This window comes from Mustela nivalis (assembly GCF_964662115.1).
Source record: "Mustela nivalis genome assembly, chromosome: 1".
Taxonomy (NCBI): domain Eukaryota; kingdom Metazoa; phylum Chordata; class Mammalia; order Carnivora; family Mustelidae; genus Mustela; species Mustela nivalis.
The window spans coordinates 121,128,985-121,156,852 of NC_139020.1; the positions used below are offsets into that span (position 1 = coordinate 121,128,985).

The following is a 27,868-nucleotide window of genomic DNA, read 5'->3' on the forward strand; positions in this document are numbered from 1 at the left end:
CTCACCTGTTACAGCCAGTTTCCTAAGGCTCCAAAACGTTAAGGTTCCCTCTCCATCAGTTACTTGCTCACTTTCATTGGTGGCATCATCCCCAACAGCTGGGGAAAACGCTCCCCAGAGGCAGTAACCCTCTGGTCCCTAGCTAAGGACCTCCAGATCTTGAAATCCCAGGGATTTAAGAGGCGGTTTGGCACTTCAGGGATCACCTGTCAGCCTCTTGGTGTATTTTATTGGCTTGAAATTTCCTTTGGCTTTGTTTACACGGTTGCTGTAAGCTTTAGGATTTGCTGCATGAAAACTGTCTGGGAGGCTCAGAGAGTGGGCGAACACAGTTGAGAGAGGAGACTGGCACTGTTTGTGGGTAGTGGTAATAAAAACAGGACAGATGTTAACAGAAGGGTGTGGAGAAAGAGGGAGAGAGGGCTGTCTTTGTGCAGCCACTCTGTTCTCCCTTGCAGACCGTGGCGGTGCCTGCCATGGAGAAGGGCAGGGGGTGGGTGGGGGAGACTGTAGGCCAGGCTGTTGCAGACCTGGGTCCAGATTTTTATTCCTTACTTCCCAGCTCTGTGATGGACCCTGGGCAGGTCACTTATCCTCTGTGCACGCTTCCCAGTGCCTGGCATATAGTTGGCCCTGAAGAAGTACTCTTTCCCTCTTCTCCTAAAGAACTAAAATAGGAGTAATAATAGTGCCTAGGTCAGAGGATTATTACAGGATTTAATGAGTTAGTGCATCTAAAATACATCAATGCCTAACATGTAGGAAGTTGCTACTGCTGATGCTGTTGTTCTTATTCTTTATTTTGGGTAAAAGTTGGTGAAACCAGGCGGGGGAGGTGGGTGTGAGGGGGTGGCTTTGAGGGTCTGTGCTGGGTGATTAGCTGAGGAGCTGGGTTATCTGTGGCACTGGTTTTACTGGGAAGCTTCTGCAGGCACTAGAGAGAGGAATGTTCTGCATGATAAAAGGCCTCCGGGAGCCACAGGAGTTGGAGGTCTTGAAGACTGGCCTTAGAAGCAAAAGCTAAGGGGTAAGGGAGGGGGTGAGGACTAAGGTGAAAAAGATCTAGCTAAAGTTGTCTTGTTCACGTTCTGCCTCTAACCCACAGCTCCGTGTGGGTCTCCTGTGAGGGGCTGCCCCTGCCAGGTGCTGCCTCCAACCTTCAGAGGGGTATGGTGATTTCCTGAGGCTGGTGTGGGTGCTGGGGAATGCAGTCTGGTTAATCCTGCATCCAGCAAAGTATGGGGGCCAGAAGAATGGTGCCTGGATGAATGGATGCTTACAAACCCACAAGCAGACTTTTCTGTGTTAAAGTGTGCTGATTAAAAGAAAGGAGTATGAATATGGGCAGAAAAGCAGGTGTTTTCAAGTACTTGCTCCTGGCCAAGTGTTTTCATGTATGTTGCAGCGTTGTGGTGATCCCTGCAGGTTTGGAGTCTGACAGAATTACTTGTGTGACCTCACATGCATTATAGAAACTCTCAAAGGCCCAGTTTTTGCATTTGGAATCTGGAAATCATTGGTAGCTGGAGTGCAGGGATACAGGAGTACCTGGCTCTGGAGGCGGGGGGAATCCCAAACAGACAGGTTCGGCCCTCACTGCTGGCAAAACCCAAAGGCAGAGGGACCAGTGGTGGTGAAACAGGAAAGGAATTTATTTCAGTGAGGTTAGGACCAGGGAGCCAGCAGACTGACATCTTAAAGGTTGTGGACAAAGTGCCAAAACGACTTCCAGGCTTATGTAAGGAAAAGGTGGGACAAAGGTCAGTGAGTATAGGAAGCTGGGCTGTGAAGGTCAGGTCGATTGGGGCCTTAGGGTCAGCCCTGGGGGCCTTGCTGGCTCAGGGAAGCTGTTCTGGTTTGAGGGGGTAGTTTTCAGTTCCCACCAGGGATGCTTTCCTGCAGGGTCTCTTGCCTACTTAAGAGATGTGCTGGGGAGAAGAAGTTAATTAGGAAGCTTGAGGTGGAAAGGGAAGGGATGAAGCCCTCTCTCAGTAGTGTGAACTCCCAGGGCTGTGAGGAGTATTACGGTGGGAATGCTCCTCGTAGGAGGTGCTGTTCTGGTGCTCAGACTCCCGGTGGGGTGAGTGCTCAGCAGTATAATAGTTGCTGTTATTATTACCGTATTTATCAGCCCTCCAAATGATCTCCGCTGTGATGTGGAAACAGAAGGCCGAAGACACAGAGGGGTGGCGTTGCTTCTGAACTCAGCCCCTTCTGGAAGCAAAGACTCTCTGGAGACAGGAACCAGACAACTCTTGTGAAATTAAGTCAACTTTATGTGCATTTCATTCATTACTTAAAGCACTTGACTATGCGAAATCTTAAAAGGGAAAAACCCTGCAAAATGATAATTTATGTGCCTTTCAAGTTCAGGTATTTTATCATCGAGATAAATCTTCCGTGCCTCTATGTAAAACCACTTTGGGCTGTCGAAGCTCTTAAATAAAGTGGCTGGTCCTGACCAGTGTCTGTCTTTGCTCGTTTATCACGGTTCCCTGGTGAAGACAGACGGATCCCATCTTGCAGGGCAGGCCACAGGATGGCGGCTGCTACCCCACTGGTTCAGCCTCACACTTGGGCATAGTGGTGTTTAACCAGCCACGGGGGGCTGACGGCCCCCTCATTGTTGTCTCCCTCACCTACACACAGACCCACAGCCCCAATCTGGGAATCAGGAATAGAAGGGCATTCGTTCTATTACTAGTATGAGTCTGGGCAAATCTAAGCTTCTTCGTGATGGGGTTTTGGGTGAAAGTGGCATCTTCTGGAAGTGAGGGCTGTCTCTTCTATCTCCCTAGGAGTTCCATCTCTGGGGCTGGCCTCCTTTCCCTCGTAGGTCTGATCTGCATCTCCATGCCTCTCTGCCATCGCTGCCCCTGACCAGAACTGCCCCTAAAGCCGGAGTTCCTGGAGCAGCTGCGGAGACACAGCCCTATTGCAGGGAAGCTTTTCTGAATTGGTTTTGCCTTCCCACAGTCCCAGTGGCCACTGCTGCCAGGCACGCCCTTCTCCAGCTGACCCCGACTTGCCCTTCGCGGGGCTGTGAGAACTTCCACAGTTTTTGGACTGAGCGTTCCTGGTCCCCAGCACCGGGCCTGGCTCCTTGTCCTTCCTCCCTCCCTGCCTATCTCCCTTTCCTTTCTTTCTCTTATAAATTCTTCAGGCAGGGTCGTGGGGATTAGAAGGCTGAGTCAAAGCAACTCCGTCTCAGCCCTCAGGGGGCCCAAAGGCATCATGAGACAGGTTATTAAGAAAGGCGGAGTTAAGCACATGAGCACACATGCTGTCATGGTATGAACTGTCGGGTATTAACTGTCAGGAAGGAGAGCCTGGCATGCCATGAGAATGTGAAAAGGTGGGATGGTTGCAGAAATCTATTCAGTATCTGTGTAAAGTGTGTCCATAAATGTTGGTTGAGGCTCATACTCATTTATTTATATACCTTTGAAGACCGGTGGATGGCATTTTTCTATAAATTCTGGTAAACTGTGGTTTATACTGCCAAGGTCATCTTATAAGAATGCGTACTTTAAAACGTTGTTGTGCTTTAGCCTCGGAATGGGGAGAGGAATGCTAATGTTCAGTTTACTTAACCCTTTGAAGTTTGCAGAGCCCTCTTTGGAAGTTGTCTCATTGGATGCTCCCATCCTCAGCCTCACACATGTGCCGGGTAGTGGCAGCCAATAGATGTCTGTCTGGTCACTGAGGGTAAATCTAGGGGGTGGGCTCTGGTGCTTGCTTCCTTCTGAGTGACTGGCTCCGTCTGAAAGCATGTTTTCTCTTTCTCTGATAGCCCTGTGCACACAGGCTGAGTGAGGTTCCAGCATAGATTTTCTCACATTGGAGTTAGGGACCTGCCATCTGGGAGGAAAGGAGTGCAAGCTGGCTGCTCTCGTCCAGGAGGGTGGGGCTACCTGGCTGCTGGCACCTATGGCAGGGCTAGCCCACAGGGCCCGGACTCCTACAGAGCCCACTGTCCCAGCACAGTCCTCCGGGGGACCCCATGCCTGCCTTCAAGCACATGCAGTTCCAATGAGAGCTAGAAGAAAATAACACAGAAAGACGGGTTTTAAATAAGACACGAGCCAAACAGCTCCAGGAACCATTCTGTCTTCAGGACTGAATATTGCCAGAGAGTTATTTTATTTGGCCAGAGCGGATGACAAAATATGTCTTCGCCCCCCCCCCCCGCCCCCGCCAGTCTCAAATGTGGACCCTATTACAAGAGATGAGCTACCATCTTCCCCGAAGCAAAGGAAGGAGAGTAGCATTGCTGGGCAGAAATTGAGAAGGCCAATTTCGGTGGGTTGGGTGTGACTGCTGGGTTCTCAGGGCACAGCTCTCAGGTGATTGTCACCATGTGGCCCTGAGCCAATGGAGGAAAGAAGGGGCTCTGGAAATCTCCCTCCCATAAGGCTGACGCATGATAATGGTACTCACTCCCCTTGGAAGTACACGTTAAGTGGTAGGTACTTAAGAAAAAAGGTTCTGGGGAGTAAATGCGTCCATCAGTCACCCGACCTCCTAAGATGGTTTTAAATTAGAACCAATCTTCCTGCTCCCCCCCCACCCCACCCATCTTTCCCTCCTCCCTGGCTTCCTCCTATGTGAGGGAACTGTCAAGGCAGTTCCAACTCTCCCCAGTGACTTGCAGCAGCAGAGTGAACATTGTTGAAGGCACACACAAAGGGTTTAGTGCCTTGATTCTGGTCCTTCCCCCGGTCAGTGTTTGACAGAGGACGGAGTGTGGAGCAGCGCTGACCAGTGCAGTTCGACCTAATTCCATCCTTGCGGCAGCCATCAGCAACTCTGCTGTCAGCCAGTGTGCTCGCTGGAAAGCCTTTTGCCATTGAGGAGTGAAAAGAATGATGAAAACAAGTGAGGGGACTAACGCAGGTTTGGGCCCAGTAACTGGCCTGTGGAAGAGCATGAAAGGCAGTGTCAGGAAGGGAGTAACAGCAGGCCGGGTAAGGAGCAGGCTTTCAAAGGCTAGAAGTCTCTCTCTGAGCAGGTGGTCATTAGGGCAGAATGCCTGTTACATGAATTAGTGTGGAGGAGTCTAACTTGAAATTATTAGCCACTTTCATTTTGAAAGATCAGAAATAGGTGTTTATTGCACAGACCCTATGGTTAGTATCAAAGACTGCCTTGCTTTTTATTTCTCCCATCTGGTCCTCTTCTATGCAATTTTTATAATGCTGTTGATCAGTCTTGTCTGTGTGTGTGTGTGTGTGTGTGTGTGTGTGAGAAGACGGAGGCCAGTGTTGTACCCACTTTATATTTTATGAGTCATCAGAGGACTGCGGACGATACAAGTGGGAAGGCTGCCGTTTTCAGGGGTCCCTGGAATGCTACCAATCTGTTGGCTTCTGGGATTCTGTCTTAAAAAAATAATTTGAAAAGTGAAAAAAGCCACTGTATAAAGATACATCATTATTTATAATGGTGAAAACTTACAAGTGACCTGAATATGTAACATAGACTATAGTCAAGCTCCAGAAAATTAGGTTGATGGAATATTATGCAGTACTTAAAACTATGGAGATTAGTAGCTTGGGAAGTCATTACATGCTCAGCAAACAGAATGCTACTCTATTAAGTACGGATTCAGGAAAATAGTCTGCAAGAGATGACTCAAAGGGAACAAGAATTTCTCCAGAATGGGGAAACTAGGGATAACTTTTTTTTCACATTTCTAACTTTCTATATTGTATTTTGACTCTCCGTTTAAAAAAAAAAATCCTAAAACAAGCCAAGTTAAATAATGACCTTTACGTTGTTGGCAGGTTTAAGGGCACTACATTTATGGCCTTCTCCTGATTAAATTTGTCAATCAATAATTTCTAACGCTGGGGTTGGCTCCCTGCCTCCGTGTCTCTGGGCAAAGGACATGCTCTGCGTCCACAAGCTGAGTGGCCAGCAGATGTGCTCATTCTGGCTCAGAGAATCAGACACCAGGGGGCGGCGTGGGTGGGGCTGGGGGGTCAATCAGGTGGAAAAGTCTACAGCTCCTCCCTGCCTTGCAGCTTCTGCCCTTATGCCCTTCCTCGAGCCTCCCTCATCCATCTGCCTCACTGCGACTGTGGGGACAGGGGATTTGGGTTTACAGTCTTTGAGACCCTTGTTGGTAAAGCTTCAGCATCCTCTGCCCTCAACACACACACACACACACACACACACACACACTTCCTAAGTCAGTAGTTGTCTGGGGCAGCCCTGCTGTCCTGCTCAGGCCTCTGTCCTCCAGTACCTCTGGGACTGGGTTTTGTATTCTTAATACCAGCTGTCCCTGGGTTGGCCCTAAACCCATGTGTCCTCTCTACCTGGCACTGGCAAGGACCTAGTGCATGACCAGTGATGTGTCCTAAGGCAGCAGTTCTCATACACTGGGACATCATAACAGGGGTTTTTATTTGAGACAAGAGTTTGAGTCTGGTGATTTACCTGGGAGGAGATTCCATGAAGCCCTAGCAGAAAATAGGAAAACAAGCCAGACAAGCACATCGTTTGAGCAGGGCAGCAGTGTGGACCACGAGAGCTTAAACTCTGGCAGCCAGTGTAGAGCACCTATCCCAGAGTTAGCCTCTCATGGGGAGTAGGGGCTGAATATACAGCCACCATTGCTGTCCATCACTGGTTGAGCATTGCTTTTTACATGGAGTTAATTCTCTGGGCTTTCTGGTAGCTTCCATTTCCCCGGTGAAGCATCAGGGCTAAGGGAGACTGCCGAGCATGTGGAAGTCAAGCTGGCTTGCCTTGAAATTGTGAGGCCTAGGGGTGCTTGGGTGTCTCAGTCGGTTAAGTTATCTGCCTTCAGCTCAGGTCATGACCCCAAGACCCTGTGCTCAAGCTCTGCACTCAGCCAGGGAGTCTCCTTGTCCTTCTGCCCCGCCTTGCGGCTCATGGGCACGTGCTCTCTCTCTCAAATAAATGAGTAAAATCTTAAAAGAGCAAATTAACAACAACAACAAAAACAGTGAGGCCTGAATGCTCCCGGCACAGCACTGACAGCGTCCGCTGTGACATTCTTCCCCAAGCACCATGAACATTATCAATGTGCTAAACTGAAAATAACCAAATTCACAATTATGTGCTGAATCAGAGACCCTTTTATATTAAATTGAAGACTGCGTTAAATAGTAACCAACCCCAGAAGTTTCTGAAAAACTGACATCTTTAAGAAAAATACTGCCACATTTTCCCTTAACTGGGATAGAGTATTAATATGTGACCTAAGCAGCAGGACAGTGTTCACAGCTGTGTTCACAGCTGTGCAGTTTGAGACCCACCACTCTGGAAGAGGGCCTGAGTGTGTAGTGAGATTGATCTTTATCATAGCAATGTTTCCACCTCTGATGTACCTTGACTTTTTTCTGTTATTTCTCAAGTACATTAAGATGATGTTAAAAGAAAAACTCATTGGGAGATAACATTTAAACTCATTTGTCAACCCACGATTATATCTCCAGTGCCATGTTTTAATATTAATACAGTATTCACCGTACTGACACTAATACCAAAGGATGGGAGAACATTTCTATAGTTATGGCTTTAGGCTCTCTGATAAATGTTTTCTAGTCATCGCCTTTATGTAGAAACACTCCATCTCCAATTAAAGATTTACTAAGCTCTTCATCAAAATACCTATTCACAGTTGAGGCGCACCAAATGGGTGTGTTGACATTTCAACTTAATTCACTCTATAGTTTTGTGGGTCTCAGTTTTGTTTTCTATGCATGAAGGAGGAATAGGGGCAGAAATCTGGGGGAGGGTAATGCAGATTCTAGAAACATTTTCTGTGTACTTATTATTACCAAGTCTATCAGTATGTTTGTCACCATAAATGAGGGCCTTCCTCCAGGACATGATGTAAAATTGCTCATGTAATGAGCCCAGTAGAGTTGAGTGGCTAAACCCTTTGAGTTATGGGCTTTTTAGAATTTGTGTAGAAAAGATTCAAGATCCCAGTGTTTTAGAGAAATGTGGCCATTTTCCTTCCAGCCGCGGTTCCGCATGCATTATTCTGCAAAGAATGAGATGGTGAGTTGCTGGTGTGAATGCCCCGTCCCCACGTCCTGTGTGGCAGACATTACTCTGGTCTGACCTCCTGCTTCCCCCTCGGCGAGGCGCCCCTGCAGCCGTGGCACTTGTCAGGACTGGCTCACTGGGCAGAGCCGGAGTGTTCTCCTTGCCTTGCACATCTTTTTACTCATCCTCGCCATTGCTGTGAACTGTTAGCAAAGGAATCTTTCCTAGCCTCTCTACCAAAAAAAAAAAAAAAAAAAAAAATGAATGCAAGAGGAGGCAGTTGGTTGGCTCACCTTGTGCCTTTATATTCATGTCTCTGCATGCAGATGGTGGTTATTCCATCTGTCAGTGTTTGTCTCCTGTCCTTTTTCTCTTCCACCACGTGCATTTGATGTTTTTCCTTTCTTCCCTTTTTCCTTTAGTGTTTCTCAGAAGATAAAGCAGAGAGCTCCAGATTATTTGCTGTTTGGTGTTCTGTGCATTGAAATGTTAACTTCTTCCTCTCCCACTTTAGGAGGGCTACTTTGCTGTAGGTTACCAGTGACCTCCATATTGCCAAATCTCCTGGGCCTTCCTTGCATGTTTCTTCTCTACAACCTGGGATGGCTCTGACCATGCTCTGCTCTTGAACCCTTCTTTCTTGGATTTTCCTCCTTCCTGCCTGATTGCTGCTGCTTTGATTTCTCTCCCTGCTGCCTTTCCTCTGCTGGCATTTGATGGGGGGGGGGGGGCGCCCAGGAGTTCTTCCCTTGGCCTCCTCTTGCTTGTACACTCCTCCTGGATGATTTCATCCATGACCCTGGTTTTTAACTCTCACTTTTACATAGATGCCCCCTGCATCCCCATCTCCATACACCCCCTCTCTGCCAGACCTTTGTATCTGGTAGCCTGCTGAATGGGACCTCTTGTGGTTCCCATAGGCACGCAGGGTCAACATCTTTTACTTGTTCTAGAGGATTCCTGTTCTCATGCGGCCAGCCAACTATGTGCCCCTCTCAGGTTGTTTCTGCTACCTCCTTGGGGGTCAGAGGTAAACTGTTGGAAGTTTGTCAGGAAAATACCATCTTGGAAAATGAAGTGTAAGGCAAGGGCACAAACTAAGAGCTACTCCTCAAATCTTCAGGGCTTAAAAGAAAGCAGTCATTTACTGAGCATCTTTCAGAGTTCCAGGGGTTGACTGGACTCAGCTCGGCAAGTCTCACCCCGCGTCCCTCGTTCAGTGACAGTTAAATGGTAGCCAGGGGCTGGAGCCGTCTTAAGACCTCATGGCCAGGACACACTGTCACGCAGCCTGGGTTCTAAGAGTAGGTGTCCTCAGGGGCCAACCTCAGAAATCTCCTGTTTACCATCCTGCCCAGCTTCAGGGGATGGAACATAGGCCCACCTCTGGATGGAAACTGTCACATTGTGTCTATGCTGGAAAGCAAATACAGTCATAGTCCTCACATATGCCTAACTAGTCCTTTGAGAACTACCTGGAAAGTCCCAGCTTTCTGTTTTGTTTTAAAAAAATTTGGAGGGGGAGATAAACCATGAGAGACTGTGGACTCTGAGAAACAAACTGAGGGTTTTGGAGGGAGGGAGGTAGGGGGGGCGGTGAGCATGGTGGTGGGTATTAAGGAGGGCACAGATTACAAGGAGCACTGGGTGTGGTGCATAAACAGTGAATTTTGGAACGCTGAAAAAAAAGTAAAATTCAAAAAAAATTTTCTTTTGGGGAGCTGACATATTTACATGATTGGGAAGTTAAGAAAAAGTAAGTATAAACGTATACTGTGAAAATGTTCTTTCTCATCATGCCTCATAGATAACCACTGTTAGGTTTCTTTACATTCTTTCAGAGTTTACAGGTATTTTTATATTTCTGTTCTGTGCTTTGCTTTTTCTTTTTTTTCCTTTTGCTTAACAATATATCTGGGAGAGATTTCCTTATCAGTACTGGAGGGTCCTCTTGTTCTCTCTCCTTCCCTCCCCCCCCATCTCTCTCCCTCTACCCCCTTCCTCTCTCTCTTCTCCCCGTTCCTGTCTCTCTCTCTCTCCACCTCCTCTCTCTTTCCTCCTCCTCTCCCTTTACCCACCCCCCACCCCACCCACCCCCCGTCTCTCCCCCTCCTCCCCCCTTCCTCTCTCTCCCCTCCCTCTCCCCTCCCTCTCTTTCCCCCCTCTCTTTCTTCTCTCTCTCCTTCTTCTCTCTCACCCCCTCTCCCCTCTCCTCTGTCTCAGCCCCTCTCTTCATTACTTCATTAGTTCTCTCTGGGTGGGCAGCAGGCTGTTGCCAACCCTACTGCAGTGAATATGTTTATATGCTGTCTTTCATGGGAGAGAAGACACTGGAAGCCCTCCTCAAGAGCTGTAGCCAAGTACAGGCCCCCTCTTCCCATATACCTCACCTCTCAGCCCATCATGGCATTTCCCCTGCTTCCTCTCACTGGACCATGGGGCGACCCAGAGGTCATGGACTGTGGCATTGGAGCACAGGGAGCTCCGTGTCCACAGCGAAGGGAGGAGGACTGTACTGAGGAGGGAGGAGAAAAGAGGAGCAGGCAGAGCTGACTGAGGATAGGTTTCTGGGTGCCCCGGGTTCCCCTTCCTCTGATTTCATTTGTGGCCACATCTCCTAATTTGAGTTGCCACTTCAGCCTGTCACCAAAACTGGAATTGGGTCCTACCCTGTCCTGCCTGGTCTTGTGTGCCCAGTTTTTGTGCAGTGCCCCTGGTCAGCCCAGAACTGCTCTCTGACAGCTTGTCTTATCCAAAAGTAGCAACATCAGAGGTCTTTAGGGGAAGGTGTGGGTGGTAGCTGTACAGTACTAAGACAGCGTCGATGGGTTGCTGTCCCCCAAAAATCAAGCAAAATAAAATTCTTCCTTTATTGAGGAAATATTCTAAAGTCACATACTTTTTCTGTGTCTGTTAGGAAATGTATTCCTTGAGGAATACACATTGGTTTTTTTTGTTTTGTTTTGTTTTTTTTAATTAAGAGGGCCAGCCTTGAGCTTCCACAAGAAAGATTGACAGTTGTGCTTGTTGCTTTCAAGAAAGCTCTCTGGGATGATGTATGCTCAGGATTTTTTCTGTTGTCAGGCATAGAAACTTCATTCAAACCAGGTTGAGCAACACTGGGAATATGGTATAATAGAAAAGTTTCAGGGTATTAGGCACAGCTGGATCCAGATGCTCTGTTGATGGCACTAAGAATCTCACCCTCTCTTTCTCTCTCTCTTTTTTAAAGATTTCTTTATTTATTTGAGAGAGAGAGAGAGAGACTATGAGCAGGGGGTGGGAACTCTGTCTCTTCTCTCTTCTGTCCTCTGTCCTCCTCTGTCTCAGGGAGACAGAGTGGTGTGTGTGTGTGTGTGTGTGTTTAAATTTTATTTATTTATTTGACAGAGAGAGATCACAAGTAGGCAGAGAGGCAGGCAGAGAGAGAGGAGGAAACAGGCTTCCCACGTAGCAGAGAGCCGGATGCGGGGCTCAATCCCAGGACCCTGGGACCATGACCCTAGCCGAAGGCAGAGGCTCAACCCACTGAGCCACCCAGGTGCCCCGGGAGACAGAGTTTTAAGCAGACTCCTCGCTGAGCGTAGAGCCTGACATAGAGCTCAAGCCCTGAGATTACAACCTGAACCAAAACTAAGAGTCACATGCTTAACTGATTGAGTCATCTGGGCGCCCCATACTCTCTCTCTCTCTTTCAACTCTTCTACTACTGTGTTGGCTTCATTCTCTAAGGTAGGGATGATGGCAACTCCAGGTTTTTGTGGAGGTTATAGCTCCTGATTTCAGAAGAAGTCACTCTTTTCTCCGGTGTCCATATTGCAGATGGGCTCTGATTTGTCCATTTGTCTTCTGTACTAGTCACTTTGCCAGGAAGTTACTTTTCTGAACATCCCGATTGATTGTCCAGAATCATAAGGAGGAGGGGTAGAGCAGCTTTCATAACAGAGGGATACAGGACTAGTGCGTGGAGCTGCCTGCTGCAGATGATGATTCAGAATTCTAATTTCAGCTTGTAAAGAATACCTGAATTGGAGGTGATGTCCAGGAGTCAAGAAAAGATTTATTGTGCCAATCTCTCTACTTCTGTGTATGTTTGAAAGTTTCTGTAATAAAAATTGCATTTGGGTTGATCTCCTGACTCTTGATTTTGCCTCAGGTCATGATCTCAGTGTGCTGGGATCGAGCCCTGAGTTGGGCTCTAAGCTCAGCAGGAAGTCTGCTTGAGATTCTCTCTTTCCCTCTGCCCCTTCCCCTGCTCTTGAATGTGCACGTGTGTGCATGTGCTGACACATGCGTGCACACACACACACACACACACACTCTCTCTCTCTCTCTCAAATAAATAAATAAATCTTCAAAACCAAACAAAAGAAAACAAAAAGAAAAAGGAGCTTTTTTTTCTGCCTTGGATTGGGAAACTTTAACAAACAATCCTGTATGTAAACATCCCCTGTATGTTTGCTATTTGATTTCCTGACTGTTTCTTTTCATTGTACAAAGAAACCTTAGTCTTTATTCCCCTCTAAGCTGGGAATTGGGAGGAAAACACAAGTTGACTGGCGGTTTGCATGGGGTGATAGTAGGGTAGGTTGGTGCTAGTCAGTAAGGTGCCCCTAAGTGCATGTCTCCATGGTTCCTAGGACCACAGCCTTGGAAGATTCCAGTCAGGGGAGAGAAGGATGTCCATGCCATGACCAAGCTGGCATCTCTTCCTCTCATGGTCAGTACTTGAGTTTTGGTCATTGTGGACAGACCATGTGAGGGTTTTAAGGGGTCCTTAACTTTATGATCCATGTACATTATAAGGGGAATATCCTCTGGTGGTCATGGATGGCTGCTAGAAGAAATCTTAGCATGTAGATAGACTTTTCAGTTTATAGCTAAGGAAACTGGCCAGAGGGGTTAAATGACTTGCCCAAGGTCACACAGCGAAGTAGAAAGAGCAGAGCTAGATTGGAGTCCCCATAATCTCACTCCTGAGTCTAGTATCCCTTACTATCTGCGTGACCTTGAGTAAGCCCCATTACCTCTCTGAGCTTCAGTCTCTTCACCTGTGATGATGGATAGAATAATGGCCTTCCAGAAAACTCTGGAACCTGTGAATATGTTAGGTTACAAGGCATGGTAGAATTTGGGTTGCAGATGAAATTAAGGTTGCTAATCAACTGACCTTACAATTATTTTGGATTATCCACATAGGGTTGATGTAGTCGCAAACATTCTTATAAGTGAAAGCAGAAGGCAGGATCCCTGGGTAGCTCAGTCAGTTGAGCATCTGCCTTCAGCTGAGGTTATGAACCCAGGGTCCTGGGAACTGCACTGGGCTCCCTGCTTAGCGGGGAGTCTGCTTCTCCCTCTAACCTCCCTGCCCCCTGCTCATGATCTCTCTCTCTCTCTCTCTCTCACTCTCACATAAATAAAATTTAAAAAAAAGTGGAAGACAGGAGAGTGAGTTAGACTGATGCAGTGTGAGAAGGACTGGGCCAGCCATGCCTGGCTTGGAGGAGGGAAGGGGGAATGACTTGAGGAACATTTGACAGCCTCTGACAGCTGGAAAAGGTAAGAAGTAAATTCTCCCCTGGAGCTCCAGAAAGTAGTGTGGCCCTGCTGACATGTTGATTTTAATTAACAAGACCCCTTTTGGACTTTTGACCTCTGGAACTGTAAAATAATACAGTGTGTGTTGTGTTAAGCCACTAAGTTTGGAGTCGTTTGTTATACCAGCGACAGAAAGACAAATAGTCATGCCTGCCTCCAAAAATGGCAGCATGGGGTCAGGAAGATAATGTTTGAAAATTTCCCAACGAAGCTCCCGGAACATAGCAAATGCTTGATAAACAGTCATATCGAGAGGCACTTGGGTGGCTCAGTAGTTAAGCGTCTGCCTTTGGCTCAGGTCTTGATCCCAGGGTCCTGGGATCAAGTCCTGCATTGGGCTCCCTGAGGAGGGAGCCTGCTTCTCCCTCTCCCCCTGCTTGCATTCGCTCTCTCGCTGTGTCTTTCTCTGTCAAATGACTAAATAAAGTCTTAAAAAGAAAAACAAACAAACAAAAACCAGTCATGTTGATGGTGCTGGTGGGCTGGTGGGTCTGGGCAGTGGTGGTCATCAATACAGAGAGAAAAGAGGAGTAGCTGATGGCAGGTGTCTTTGAAGAACCAAGGTTGGTGCCTCTGAGGGAAAGTTCAGGGCCATTAGGAGGTCAGTATGAGACCCCAGATGGCTCAGGTAGGTGACCAGAGGCCCTCTGACAGAGACCCTTCTGCTCTGATGGTCCACAGGCTTCCACCCCCAGTTCATCTGCATGTCATCTGGCAGCACAGTCCTATGTTGAGGGAGCAGGAGCTGAGGAAAGGGAGCTCAGGAAAGGGCTGAGCCTACGACCTCTTCCGTTAGGTGGCGCCCTGCCTCAGAGAACTGGCAGGATGTGGGTCTCTCTTGGCCAGACACTCCAGCACCCTAATGCCTTTTTGGCTGCCCCATGGCCTTAAAGATAATTACTGCCACAACATCGGAGCTGAACTTGGGTGAGCTTGTTACAGCCCAGGCCGTGTGCTAGGAGCTCTCTGACAGTCTGACAGCCGTCTCATTCCGCCTTCATGGCAGCCCTCAGTGAGGCAAGTCTTATTTCCCATAGTATGCTTAGGCCACTTGCTCAAGGTCAAAGAGCTTGTCAGTGACAGAGCTGGGACTACAGGCTAGGTTCCGTAGATTCCAGATCCAGCCTCCTGGGCAGAATTGGTCACTGAGTGGGAGAAGAGAGACGGCCCACCCGCAGGCTGACTGGACAGAGCATGGGAGTGCTGTGTTTGGATGAGGAGACCCATGGGAACAAGGTCCCCAGGATCTCTGGAAGGAGGCCCCACTCAAGGGAATGCCTTCCACGCCCTCCTGCAGCTCCTGGAGTGGTGGAGGCCCTGGGTGGAACAGGGGTGGCGTGCATTTGCTTCCTGGGCTCCTGGGCTCTGGGGGGGCTTCACCTCTGCTGTGTCCCTCAGGATCACCACGTCCGCGTCCATCTTTTCTTTTCCTCAGAAGGAAAAGAAGGACTGGTGTTAGATGATATTGACAATTTTTGTTAATTATTAATTTTGTCAGGAGTGATCATGGTATTATGGATAAATAAGAAACTCCCCTATTTTTAAAAAATTTCTTTTAGTTTTGAAGTATTTTAGAGGTGAAATGTCATGGTTTCTATAATGTACTTTAATGTGCTTCCAGGGAAAAAAGATGAAGTAAACATGGAAATGTGTTAAGGACCATTTGGGGACCTCTGTGTGGCAGTTCATTATGCTGTTTCCTCCACTTCTCAGTATGTGGTAATTTTGTATAAAAAGTTGGGCTTTTTAATAAAAATCATTCACAGAGCCCTTAGGATGTACTCAGTCTTCAGCTGAATGAGACACAGCTCTACACTCTGGAGACCCACAGATGGATGACCACTGTGGTAGGGACAAGCTGGGGGGCAGAGGTGGAGAGGTGTGACGGGGCCTGCTGGGGAGAGTCATCAGAGGAGGAGCCGGCTTGGAGAGGAAGTCCTGTGTGGGACTTGGTTCTGGCCTCCCAGTTGCGCAGTTGCTTTTGTGGAGCTGTTTATAGTCAGTCCCCAGTCAAGGAACTAAGACAGCAAGCCAAGTCTTTAATGCACCATCACTGAAGGACTCCCTGTGGTGTGCGACTGGCCTTCCACAGGCAGGATGATTTTTTCTTCAAAGTGGCATTATTCCTTCACTGTGTTATCATACAGAAAGGGACTGTGGTGTTTCGTCAAACATCTCCTCCTGGTACATACTGCTTAATAGGAATTCCATTGTCACTGCCGATTCCCTAGCACATTTTCTTGGGCAAATTCTGTAATCTTCTGGGTTTTACACGAAAGTTCATTTTTCAGACTTAGCGTTAGAAGAGATAATCAGGCTCCCGGATCTCCTGTTAGCCTCCTCTTTCTTTTTATTTTTTCCTTATCGAAATAGCCAGCCGGTAAAGAGGAACAGCCCCTGGAGTGTCTGTTCTCACCTTATCTTCCCTGTATTTCCAAGGATTTTGCCAAATCTGTAGAACTATATCAGGCATCTTTTAATACAGACCTCACTTCTAACCCCTGGGCCAATCTTGGCCAAGTTCTGGTCTGGCTCTCTAACAACAATGTTACTCTTCAACAAAAACTCGATTTCTTTTCTGTAAGCCTTTGGACATACGAACACTTAACAGGTGACCTCTGAGTGGTAATTTCATAAATTCTTGGTGAAATGAATTGTATCAGATCAATACATCTGTGGACTCATCGCATTTTTTGAGCTTCGAGGGACTTTGAGATGAATTCAGTACAGCTCTGTTAGTGGAGGAAACATTCATTTTAACTGCATAGTCAATTCTCAATTAACAAGGGTAATGGAGTGGAAGGAGGTCAGTGATAATCAAAAATCATGGTGAAAATAAAATTATAGTCAACACTGGATTTTCTGGGGGCTGATTAACTGGCTTATGGATTAATTGAGGTTAAGATACAGTGGACCCTAGGATGTCATCACCTTGGTAATTGGTCAACAGCTACTCACCACCTGGCCTCCCCTCCACTCCCACCCCATGCACCGAGTCTGTCCTGGGGAGGAGAAGGGCTTCCTGGGGGCTACATCAGGCAGAGCTGGCAAAACTTGGCTGGATTTAGTACCATGATGGCATAGACATTGCTCTCGGGACACAGGTGAGGGCTGCTTTTAGGGCTTGTCCCCCCTGCCCGTTGAGCTGTGGTTCAAAACTTGAGCTGTATCATACCCACCAGGAGGGCTTGTGAGGCCCCAGACTGCTGGGCCCGGTCCCAGTTTCTGACTCAGTAGGTCTGGGTGCCCTGGTGATGTTGCTGTTGCCAGCCCAGAGACCACACTTGGAGACCTACTGCTTTCCAAACCATTCTTTTCCATACCAGCTGCGCGTGCATGTTGTCTGTGGACCTTTTTAAACTTACCAGTGCCTGGATACAGCTTGGCCAATTAGATGGGAGAGGTGGGACCCCGGTTTGAGTGTTTTTAAAACTCCCAGGAGATGTGCACCCAGGATTGGCTACACTGTTCTTGAGACTGTTCCCCTACTTCAGGCATCTGCATATGTGGGCCATAGTTTGTTCCATATTGTAACTCCCTGTATATGTAATATTGCTTTAAATGAAGCTTTGTCATGATAGTACATTCATTTAAAAAGCAAACTTTAGGGGTGCCTGGGTGTCAGTCAGTTGAGCCCCCAGCTCTTGGTTTCCACTCAGGTCATGATCTCAAGGTCCTGGGATCAGACTCCACATGCTGCTGGGACTCTGCTTGAGGATTCTCTCTCTCTCCCTCTGCCACTCGCCCTGCTTGTGCACTCTCCCCCTCCCTCTCCCTCTCTCTAAAATAAATAAATCTTTATTTAAAAAAGAAATAAAAAGCAAACTCTATATCCCCTTCACATAGGAAAACTAGTTTCACAGGCCAGATGAGGGACACACTGGTAAATATGTTATCAGGCTCTTGCCTGCACCCCTCTTACATCCCATCACACTCTGGGAGTCTCTGTTCTAGAACTGTACTTTTTACTGTTTTACGTTTTTCACAAAGATGATGGAATATGTTATTTCTGTCCTTCATCCTCTCTCATCGGTCAGGCCTGGGCTACCCCTGAGCACACCTGATCTTCTCGCCGTGGCAGGAAAAGGTCAGAATACAAGTGTGAGGGACTTCACAACACAGGAACCTCAATGAGGTGATCACTTTACCTTTAAGAAAAGAATCAATCAGTAGGAAAATACATAAACTCTGCTATAGTCCAAGAATGGATTACTACTCAGCAAGAAGAAGGAACAAAACTTCTGTGGGACATGGCAACCGGGGTGAATCTCGGACATGAGGCTGAGCCAAAGCCCAATGAGAGTAGACACTAGACACTGTATGATTCCATTTATATTTAGAGTCCGAAAACAAGCAGAACTAATCTGTGGTGGAAAAATTCAGAATTGGGGTTGTTTGGGGGAAGAGGGACAGGGATATTGAGTGGGAAGGGACAGGCGAGGAGGGCTTTCTAGGGTGACAGGATGTTGTGTGTCTTCATAAGGCTCGAAGTTAAATGGGTACATGCATTTGTCAAAACTTGTTGAATGTTTACCCTCCAGATGTGTGCATTGGATTATATGCTCAGAAAACAAAAAGAACACCAAGCAAATAATGAACTCCAGCTAACGATATGCATGCCGAAGTGTTTAGGGAGAAGGGAGCTACTGTCTGCTTTTGATGCCTGCATCTTACTTTGAAAGGCACCAAAAAAAAAACAAAACAAAACAAAAAACGGTGGATTGATGAATGGGTAGAGGGGTAGATATGTGACTGAGCAGGCGTAATAAAACATTCATGGTGAAATCTAGGTGGGGGGTATCCAGGTGTTCATTTAAAATTCTCTCAACTTTGCAGTATGTTGGAAAATCTTTCATATTAAGGACTGGGGGGAAACGGACATAGACCTTCAGAAGAACAAATAGGCATGCCACCCACATGCCTGAGCTCTCCAGCCATTGCCACTCGGGTCTTGCCAAGGAGGCTCCTGCGGAAGACAGACAGGCTGCAGGATGAGAGGGGTGAGCCAAGAGGAAAGGACAGGGTCCTTAAGAGATGCCGCTGAGCTGGGAAGGGAGTGTAGCTCGCTTGTTCCAAGCCAGCTGTAAGAGAAGGAAGAGGGCACTTCCTTCACCTGTGCTGTGGCCTGGAGGGTCCCTAGGAGCATTGCCCTAGCATTGCCTAGCCCTGGGAGGGGCCATGCAGCGGCTATGTGCCATGTGATCTGCAAACACCACCTGGCCCAGTCCCTCCCACAGAAAGGTTGGTACTAGTGAGGGAGGAAGAGAGGGGACTTCCCTGGCTTCCCCAGTCACCAGCATTGATGAACTTGCTGCCCCAGGTTCTCGCTGGATATCCTGAGCTCAGATGTGGCTGGGGGGAAGGTGGGGTGCTGGGGCATGAGCTTACCATCATGGGGATCAGGCAGGGGCAGTGGCAAGGGCAACCTTCTGGGGCCTGGGAGTGGGCTCTCCAGGATGCTCCACTAACCAGGGATCTGCGGGGTCCCCCTACCCTCAGCACACCTGCACCATACACCACAGTGCACCCAGGACACGGCTCCACAACACTGTCCCCAGATTACACCCTCATGGTAGAGGCCCACAGCAGACTCTAGTGGCCAATACCACCACATACCCCCACAGCATAACCCCCCCAAAATATCCCTCCACAACATAATTTACCCACCATGCAGTACAGCCTCTCCCCCACATCCACATCACCTCTCCCCAAGATTCACCAAAGACCCCTCATCCCCATGGCGGACCCCCACTGCAGAAGCCCCCACAACACCCTCTATAGCACATGCTCCTGTGTGGCACCCCTGCCCCCACAGCCACAGCACACTCCCCACTGTGTACACGCATGCCCTGTGATTGCCCCCTCACCTCTGCCCTCAGCTTGGAGGGGAAGCCCCTTGCCTTTGGCTTGGAGGGAAGAGCACCTGCACATTAATCTGCTCTTACCTCTCCCGGCTCAAGCAGGGATCTTGAGAGACACAGAAAGAAGGAGAGCAATTTACTCTGGAGGGAAGAATTCACGATTGATGTCTAAAGGATGGTTAATATGCTGATTACATCTATTGTTTCCTGCAAAAGTGAACAAGCCCATCTTGAATACCAAAGAGCCTGGGGCTGGCATGGAAGGGCAGTCGGAGCCCCCCCCCCCCCCCAGGTTTCTGCTACTTCAGAGACAGTGGGGAGTAAATGACCTGGTCTTTGTAATCAGACAGGACCTGATCCTTGTTCTGTGTGTCCCAGCGCTGCATCTCAGGCCAAGCCCTGAGCTTCAGAGCCCCAAGCTTCAGTGTCCGGGTCAGAAACAAACAAAGTGATATCACTTCTCCACACAGTGTTTGCAAAGATTAAAGATAATTCTGAAAGACAGTGTAGTAACAGGCGCAGTAAATGTGCTGCCAAAATAGGACTTAGTAGACGCAAAGTGCCTAGTGCATTAAAAAAGGGCCTGCTATGGTAACTTCTAGCTCTTTTCACTGTTACTGTTGTTATTGATTTGCTGCGATAGTGATTTATTATTTTCATTCATGAGGGTTTAAAATGTGAACAGAGAGCAATATTTAGAACTTCCACAGCTACAATGCTAAGAGTTTTTGCTTTGACCACAAATAGCATTCTGAACATATCTGCTTAGTTTTTTCCCCCCCAATGCCTGACACCCCACTAGAGTGAGTGCCTTCAGAGCAGGCACTGTCCATACCCTCGTCCCCACAACTGAGCACACAGTTGCTCATGGAAGATGTTAGGAATTTGGATGATGGGCACGGTTTCTTGATGAGCAAGTCATCCCAATATTAAAACTGTTTAGCTCGTCCAAGCTGTGCTTTTAAAACAAAGTCACCTCACCAGCAGCACGTTCAAAGCTACAAAGCCACAGTTGCGTTCTCATTTACATGCTACTCTGTCAGTTAATGTCACATGCCAATTAAATGGGACATTAAGCTGCCAGTAGGCATGCAACTCCATGCTAGCTAGCATCCTCTTCACTTCAGCTAGTGACCTGAATTCATTGCCTCCCATCCATTGCCAAGGCTCGTCCTCACTTCCCCAACCCCAGCCCCAGCCAGAACAGAAAGACAGCCAGACATGGCTCTGTGCCATGTCTGATTTAGGAGAAGGGCCAGGGATGCCAGTGAGTGTGGCTGCATCCTGGTGAAGTCCAACCATAGTATGACCATAGTTCCTGGAATGCGTCTGACTAGGGACAACCCCATCCTTTTTAAAAATTCCACCTGGAAGCAGGAAGAGCAAGTGTTAGTACCTAAGAGTACAGGGGACGTGTCTGTCACCTAAAGCATCCCGTCTTCATGAAGTCATTGCCCAGAGCCCTCACAGCTGCGGTTCGGCCCTGGACGGCTTCTCCCCTGGTTTGCCGCAGGCTGGGCCCTGTTTTAGGTAAACCGTTCGTGGTGAGCAAATGTACTTCTCCAGAAGGCCTAGTCTGACACAGCCCACAAGCTTGCATTTCATTTGTCAAACTCTTGCTATTACATTGCCGTTGGCAAAAGCTGCAGCAGTGCTTAATTCTTCCCTCCCTCTGTGGCTCAGGCACTTCCGTCATTTCAAAGTGCTTCTTTTCCTTCTTCATCGAGAGAAGTAAAAATAATTATAATAGAAAATGGGTAATTTGCAGCTACAATGCCAGGCTGATAATCAAAAACTTGTAAATGGAAACACGAGCATATGTTTATCACTTCTTGAAATTAGGATGCAGTTGAAAGTAGCTGCGGCCTCAGCGAGGGCATTCTGGAAGGGAAAGAGGCTTAGTTGTTCGTGGGAGACCTGCCTGCTAATGAGGTTTTCAAGTTCTGTTGTCTCAAGAGCCGTGAATAAAGGAAGCGAACTCCGGGGCGCTGCTCAGCTGTTTGGGGACCCTCAGGGGATTGCTTGGGCATTGGTCCCACCCCTGTGTAAAATCCTGTACAGGCTCCCCAGTCACCACCATCAGGATCAAGTTTGTTTGTTTGCTTTTTTAAAGATTTTATTTATTTATTTATTTATTTGACAGACAGAGATCCCAAGTAGGCAGAGAGGCAGGCAGAGAGAAAGAGGGAAGCACGCTCCCTGCTGAGCAGAGAGCCCAATGCGGGACTCCATCCTAGGACCCTAAGATCACGACCTGAGCCGAAGGCAGAGGCTTAGCCCACTGAGCTGCCCAGGCACCCCAGGATCAAGTTTTGATCTCATCAGCAGAGAATACAAGGCCCTTGGTAACCTGGTGGTGGAGAACCTTGTCCTACCCACCTCCCCAACCCCCACCTTGGCTACTCTGTTGAACTTCTGGTAGCCCGCACACTCCCCGTGGCCTCCCCAGCTTCAGGCTTTGAACATACTTGTACCTCTTCCCAACTCATTTACATGCCTAACTCCTGTTCATCCTTCAAAACCCAAAGCCCCTGTTGCTTCCTGCCCCCCACCCCTGGCACCCTTTCGTGCTCCTTTGCATCCTTCCTGGCTGGGCTGGAGGTGCTCCTCTGTGCACACAGGCTCCCTCTGTGTTTATGCCAGTTCTTAACCACATGGGTTTGAGAACATTGGTCAGCCCGTCTGCCCCCTTACCAAAGATATAGGTGAACCCTCTAGGCAGAGGGTTTCTTCTCCGGCTTTCTTCCTGGTTCCTGGCATACTGTCTGACACATAGTAGGTATGGACTGAGGTTTACGGAATGAAGGGATTATTATTAATGGTAGTGGAGTTTGGATCAGTTTTCAAGTTTGTCTTTAAAAAGCACAGTTATCACATAGTTATGGATAAAATAAATCCCATAATACATTCCACAGCCCGCTGGGATGTCTGGACCCTTTCTGCCCATGCTCTTTTGGGCAGGAGCTAAGGGGCAGATCATGAGGTGGGCCTGCCCAGATTTCACATCAAAAGCAAAAGTAGCCTGTGAGAACACCATGGTTTCACTTCTGTCTTACATTCTGCATGCCTCTGGAACACAGGACAGCTGTGTGTTCTCTGCTTTGCATCTTATTTCTGTGATGAAATTGGAAGGATTGAAGGCCACACAAATGCTTTCAGCATGAAAACGAGGTCAGTCTCTAATGAAATGTCTGTGAGCCCAGGAAGCAAGTTTATGTCCATTTATCCCCTCACTCTGTAAGCCAGAGTCCAGCTCTTGGCCCAGTGAGTGGGCACGTCTGCCAGCCACTGGGTTTCTCATCACCACGCTTATTCTGAGTCACTTCCAGACTCCTGCCTGGGTCAGTAGGAGTGCGAGTTTATGTTGAAATTAGCCCTGGTTTGAAATTGACTTAATTTTTATCTGCAGATTAACTTGCTGAAGGCTTGCTTTTAAGTGAATCAGGTACCTCTTGTGCTCCAAGCTCTGGGGAAGGATGGGAGGTGTGTTTCCTGCCCTAAGGGTCTCACTGTAAACCACTCAGGCACAGTGGGGATGTTCCAGAGCCATTGCTGACTTTGGGCTGTGCCATCTTGGACCTCTATAGTGTGTTCTGCTAGCTCCTGGGAGCCAGGGACAAAAGAGGAGAGGAACCCAAGCTGGGAGGTGGGGGGGATAGGGAGAGAGATGATAATTCCACCAGCCGCTGACCAGATCTCTTGGCTTGTCTCCTCTCTGACCTGAGAACCTTGTGTTTGGGCTGAAAAGTACCCATGGTCCCCTGCATCTGGGTCTGACTTAGGACACATTGCTTGACTATGTGATGGGTGCTGAGTGAGTCCAGGTAGGGAAGGGAGGTATCCGGCTGCCCAGATTTGCTAGAGGAGTCTCTGGAACTGAGGAAGGGCTGCTCTGTGAGCGGGCTCCCTTTTCCATTTGGTCAGCGTTTCCCAAGGCCAGGTTATGCTCCGGTCTTGTGCCAGACAGGAGTTTGTAAATGCAGCGAGCCAAGCTGGGCTCTCTGGGCCTGGAATTGGTAATCCAGTGGGGGCGCCAGGCAGGTGAGCAGGTGAGCACAGGGAAGCACAGTTGCCCCAGTGCTGCAAGCCCGGGCTGGGCGTGCTCCATAACCCAGTCAGTGGTGTTTCTTCCCAAATGTGCCCCTGCCCATTGTGCTTCGTAAGTACACGTGACTTTATTAAACATTAAGTACTACATAAACTGATGGATTATGAGTGTACAAGGCAAGAGTGGGGTGTTTTGAGGAATGGATGTTTCGAAGAGACTTGGAAAGGTGAGAGTGGCTCCCTCCCATTTCCCCATTCCCCCAGCCCAGTTCCACGGGGCATTGAGGAAAGAACTGGGCTGTCTGATTGGTGGAGGCAGATGCAGGAGTCAGAATCAGAAACTCAAGACTGAGTCCATCCTTGAGTCCTTCTTGTGCCTCTTCAGCTGCCCTTCCCCACCTACCCAGTTGGGTTTGTGAAAGTTGCAATCCCTGCTCCAAAAAAAAGGCCTAGACCCTGCATCAGATCACTTGCTTGTGTAGCTTTAATTTTAAAAATAGAGCTTTGACATTTTTTGATTGACTCTGCTTTGAGCATAGGTTTCTGCTCTGCCAGCCAGCCAGGGTTGGGGAAGAGGGCTTCTGTGGCAGCTGGGTGCCAAGTGACTGCTGGCCTGGGTCTGGGGACTGACTGCCAGGAGCTGAGGCTTATGGGGCCACCCCTCTGCCTTGTCAGTCCTTGGGCTCCAGCCCTGCGACAGAGGGGAGCAGGGGAGGGACGAGTTCCAGAATGCATTCAGGACAGGCTGGACAAAGAGTGAGGAGCAGGACCCCCTGTGAGGAGGTAGCCCCATGGATTGGGGGGGAAGGCCAGGGTCCTGGGTTATAGAGGGATAGAGAAGGGAGGTCAGAGAAAGAGTGAGGAAGTGGCATGTATAGGATTCAATGATGCATGAATTGAAGGGCTCTCTTTCCTTTTTTTTTTTTCTTTAAGATTTTATTTATTAGAGAGAGCATGAGCAATGGGGAGGGGGAGAGAGAGGGAGAAGCAGACTCCCCACTGAGCAGGGAGCCTACTTCAGGACTCCATCCCAGGACCCCGAGATCATGACCTGAGCTGCAGGCAGATACTTAACTGACTGAGCCCCCATGCGCCTGTCGGCTCCCTTTCCTTAAAGGAGGCCAGAATCACTACCACATGACTGACTGGATGGTGGTGCTGTTCATTTATGGAAAATTGGAGAAGGTGATATGGATAAACTTAGGGGATAGGAACGTTCCAGGTGGAGAGAAGAGCTTCACAGGAGAGAAGGAAGCGAGTGGCTCCTGGCCAGATGCCTGCATCATACATTCAGCAAACATTTATTAAGCACCTTCTGTGTGGTGGGTTGAAGGCCAGGAATGCTAAGAACAATTGTGCACTGGGTCTCAGGCAGAGAGGAGGAAGAGCCCATCCAGGAGGTGCTTCCACCTGACGCTGCCTTAGACGGGGTTGGTAACAGGGGGTGAGGAGCCCCTGTTGTGGAGAGATGGGCCATCAGGGCAGGCTGAGTTTCCGGAGGTGATACATGGGGCCCCGAGGTGCCAGGCCCCACACACAGGCCTGAAACTCACCCTGGGAAGTGGAGGCAAGGAAGAAAATGGACGGAGAGGTCAGAATGAAAAGAGGACTCTCTCAGGGTGCAGACGCAGAAGGAGAAAGGGTTTGGGGGTCTCGGATGCAGCTTTTCTTTATCACACGCAGGATTCTGATTTAGGAAAACGAGAACCAGAGAGCCCCTAATAAATGATCTGTTTGATTGCTCAGAAAATAACGGCTTCAACTCCAGTGAGCATTTTATAGTTTCTGAGAATTTTATGGTTTTCTATTATTTTTGAATTAAACAAGTTTTTTTTTTATTATTATGAGGTTTTTAACAATGCCACTTACCTTTTGCATTATTCCACGACTCAGTGGAAGGTGTGAGGATTTTTGCAATGACAATTTTTTAAAAAACCATCCCTAAGTCTCATTTAATTTACACAATCACATCTTAGGAACCTCTTAATCCATGCGTAAGTATTTTTATAAAATGGAATAGACATAGAAAATGATAGAGAAACACTAATAAGGTGGTGACATTTATGAAGCAGTGAGTCCTTCCATTGGCCTATGGGGCATTTCTTTCCCCTGTAAACATGCGTTCCTTTAACATCTCCATGGTTTCATTAAAATAAGGGAAACAGTTTATCACGAATCTCATTCTGTACTTGGAATTCTTTTTAATCCTCTCTTGAGTGACTGTGCGTCTCACTGGTTAAGCTCATCAAGAGCTCAGGTTTCTCTTTCATTGCTTTGCCTGCAGACTTCTGTGTGCGCTTGGACAGGAAGGGCTGCTCTTTGGTTCCATAGAGATTCCCCGCCTCTCTGGGGGGTGGGAGGGGCTGGCCATTTATCGGATCTCCATCCCTCTCCTAGGAAAAGAGGCAGCTAGGCATCTGTTTGCTTTTACTTTCAAAATTCAAGTGAATTTCATTTGGTTTTGAGAATTTTGCGGTTCCACTTAAACACTGTGCTCTTAGGGACCTGAGAATCCGAGCTGGCCCGTCCCCTCAAGCATGTGCTCCCAGTCCCTTGCAGAAATGAGAAGGGCTGTTGTCACCTTGCGCACACCCAAGAGAGGCAGCTCGAGAGCCTATATGGAGTGAGGGCAGATTCCAGCTGGCCCCTCCTTGCTGGGTAATCTTGAACGAATTAGTTCACTTTTCCAGCCCCAGTCTCACTGCTCATCTGCAGAGGGGAATAACGACAATGAATTGAAATATGTGTCAAGCAGCTAGCCGCCGTGTCCCCATCAGTGGTTAGTAATGATACCGTCCTGCTCATTGCTTCCTAAGCTCCTGCATCTAGAGCCATTTAGCCTCCTCTCTGGGCCCCCTCGCATTCTGTGGGTACCCATACCCCACTGGGTTATAACTGTTGGCTCATGTGGCTCTTGCAGCAGCCATGGACTGCTCCCGGGCTGAGATGCTGCTGAGTGTCCAGTGGCCCACATCAGAGCCCACAGGGCACGGTTCCTCCCAGCATTGCCTCTAGCCTGGGGTTTTGGGCCCCTAGCTGAGGACCTCAACCTTTCTACCTCTGACCTGGAGCTGGGTGGAAAGTGAGGGCTGGACACAGATCCAGGACTGGGCTCCAGATACACTACAGTTCTGTGAGGAGTGGAGGATATGGGCCTCCAGACCATCAGCCAGTGGATGGGGGATTCTCTGAATGGCAGGGGAGGGTCAGGGCTGGGGGCATGCAGAGAAACACTTGCTTTGGGACAGTAGAGGAGAAATGCCTGTGACAGGGACTCTGAGGCATGGGTTGTGAGAAGCTTTAACAGACGTTAGTGGAATGGTGTGGCCGAGCCAGGGGTAGGGTGAAATTAAGGAAGGCTGTTTTCGCCCTGGCCCAGAGCCTGAGACTTTGAGGCCAGGATTCTGGTTTCACTGTCCTCAGACCTGCCAGCTCCCCACACAGACAGCCTTCCCCAGGCCATGGACTTGGGCCCCCTTACTTCCAACAGCTGCCAGGGAGGCTTACCCCTTGATTCTCTGGCACCCGGAATGCTATCATCGCCCATCCAAAAGCAGTCCCAAGCCATTGGCGGTAGGTCAGCAGGGTCACCTTCAGATGAATCACCTATGTTATTAGCTTTCCCTCTCTGAATATCGTAGCTGTCAGGCAGGCTTCCTCCTCTTAGAAGAACCTCTGGCTTTTAGATCATTTGGCAGGAATATATGCAGAATCCTTGGTGGGGTTCACAATCTATTTTGTTTTTATTATTTCCCCCTTCACATTACTCAGAAGGGTACTTTCTTGATCTGAGGCTTGCTGTAAAAACTGCTTTGCAGAAAAAAAAAAAAAAGGGAGGGGGACTTTTAACAAAACTTTTAGAGGTGCCAGTGCTGCAGTGGGAGCTGTTACATGGTTTCTAACTCAGAGGCTTTCATGTCACAAATGTTCTGCGCTCTGCAGGCCTCTCTATATGTCGAGTTAATCACACAACCAGACCCGAGTGAGTCTCCGACGTTCTTTCAAATTCTTACAAAGATCTTAGGGAGGGTTTCGTGATATCTCCAAGCTCTTCTTATTTTCCTTTCATAGTAAAAATGTTCAAGTAGGACTAAATTGGAAGGTGATTTTACTTTTATTTTTAATATTTTAAAAAAGATTTTATTTATTTTAGAAAGAGAGAGCAGGGAGGAGGAGCAGAGGGAAAGGGAGAGTCTGAAGCCCTGAGATCACGACCTGAGCCAAAACCAAGAGACACTTAACTGACTGAGCTACCCAGGTGCGCCTGGAAAGTGATTTTAAATAAAATCACTTTTGAGATATTGGGTTGAGGAGTGTTCTATGTTTTTTTATGT

General features: G+C 48.2%; 2 protein-coding genes across 6 annotated transcripts in view; both read left to right on the forward strand.

The window, feature by feature from the left end:
* COPB2 (COPI coat complex subunit beta 2) overlaps window positions 1-27,868 on the forward strand; it is a 460,843-nt gene that overhangs the window by 146,337 nt on the left and 286,638 nt on the right. The gene's annotated exons all lie outside the window — the stretch shown is intronic.
* Window positions 1-27,868, forward strand: part of NMNAT3 (nicotinamide nucleotide adenylyltransferase 3) — a 123,771-nt gene that overhangs the window by 1,247 nt on the left and 94,656 nt on the right. The window lies entirely within an intron of this gene.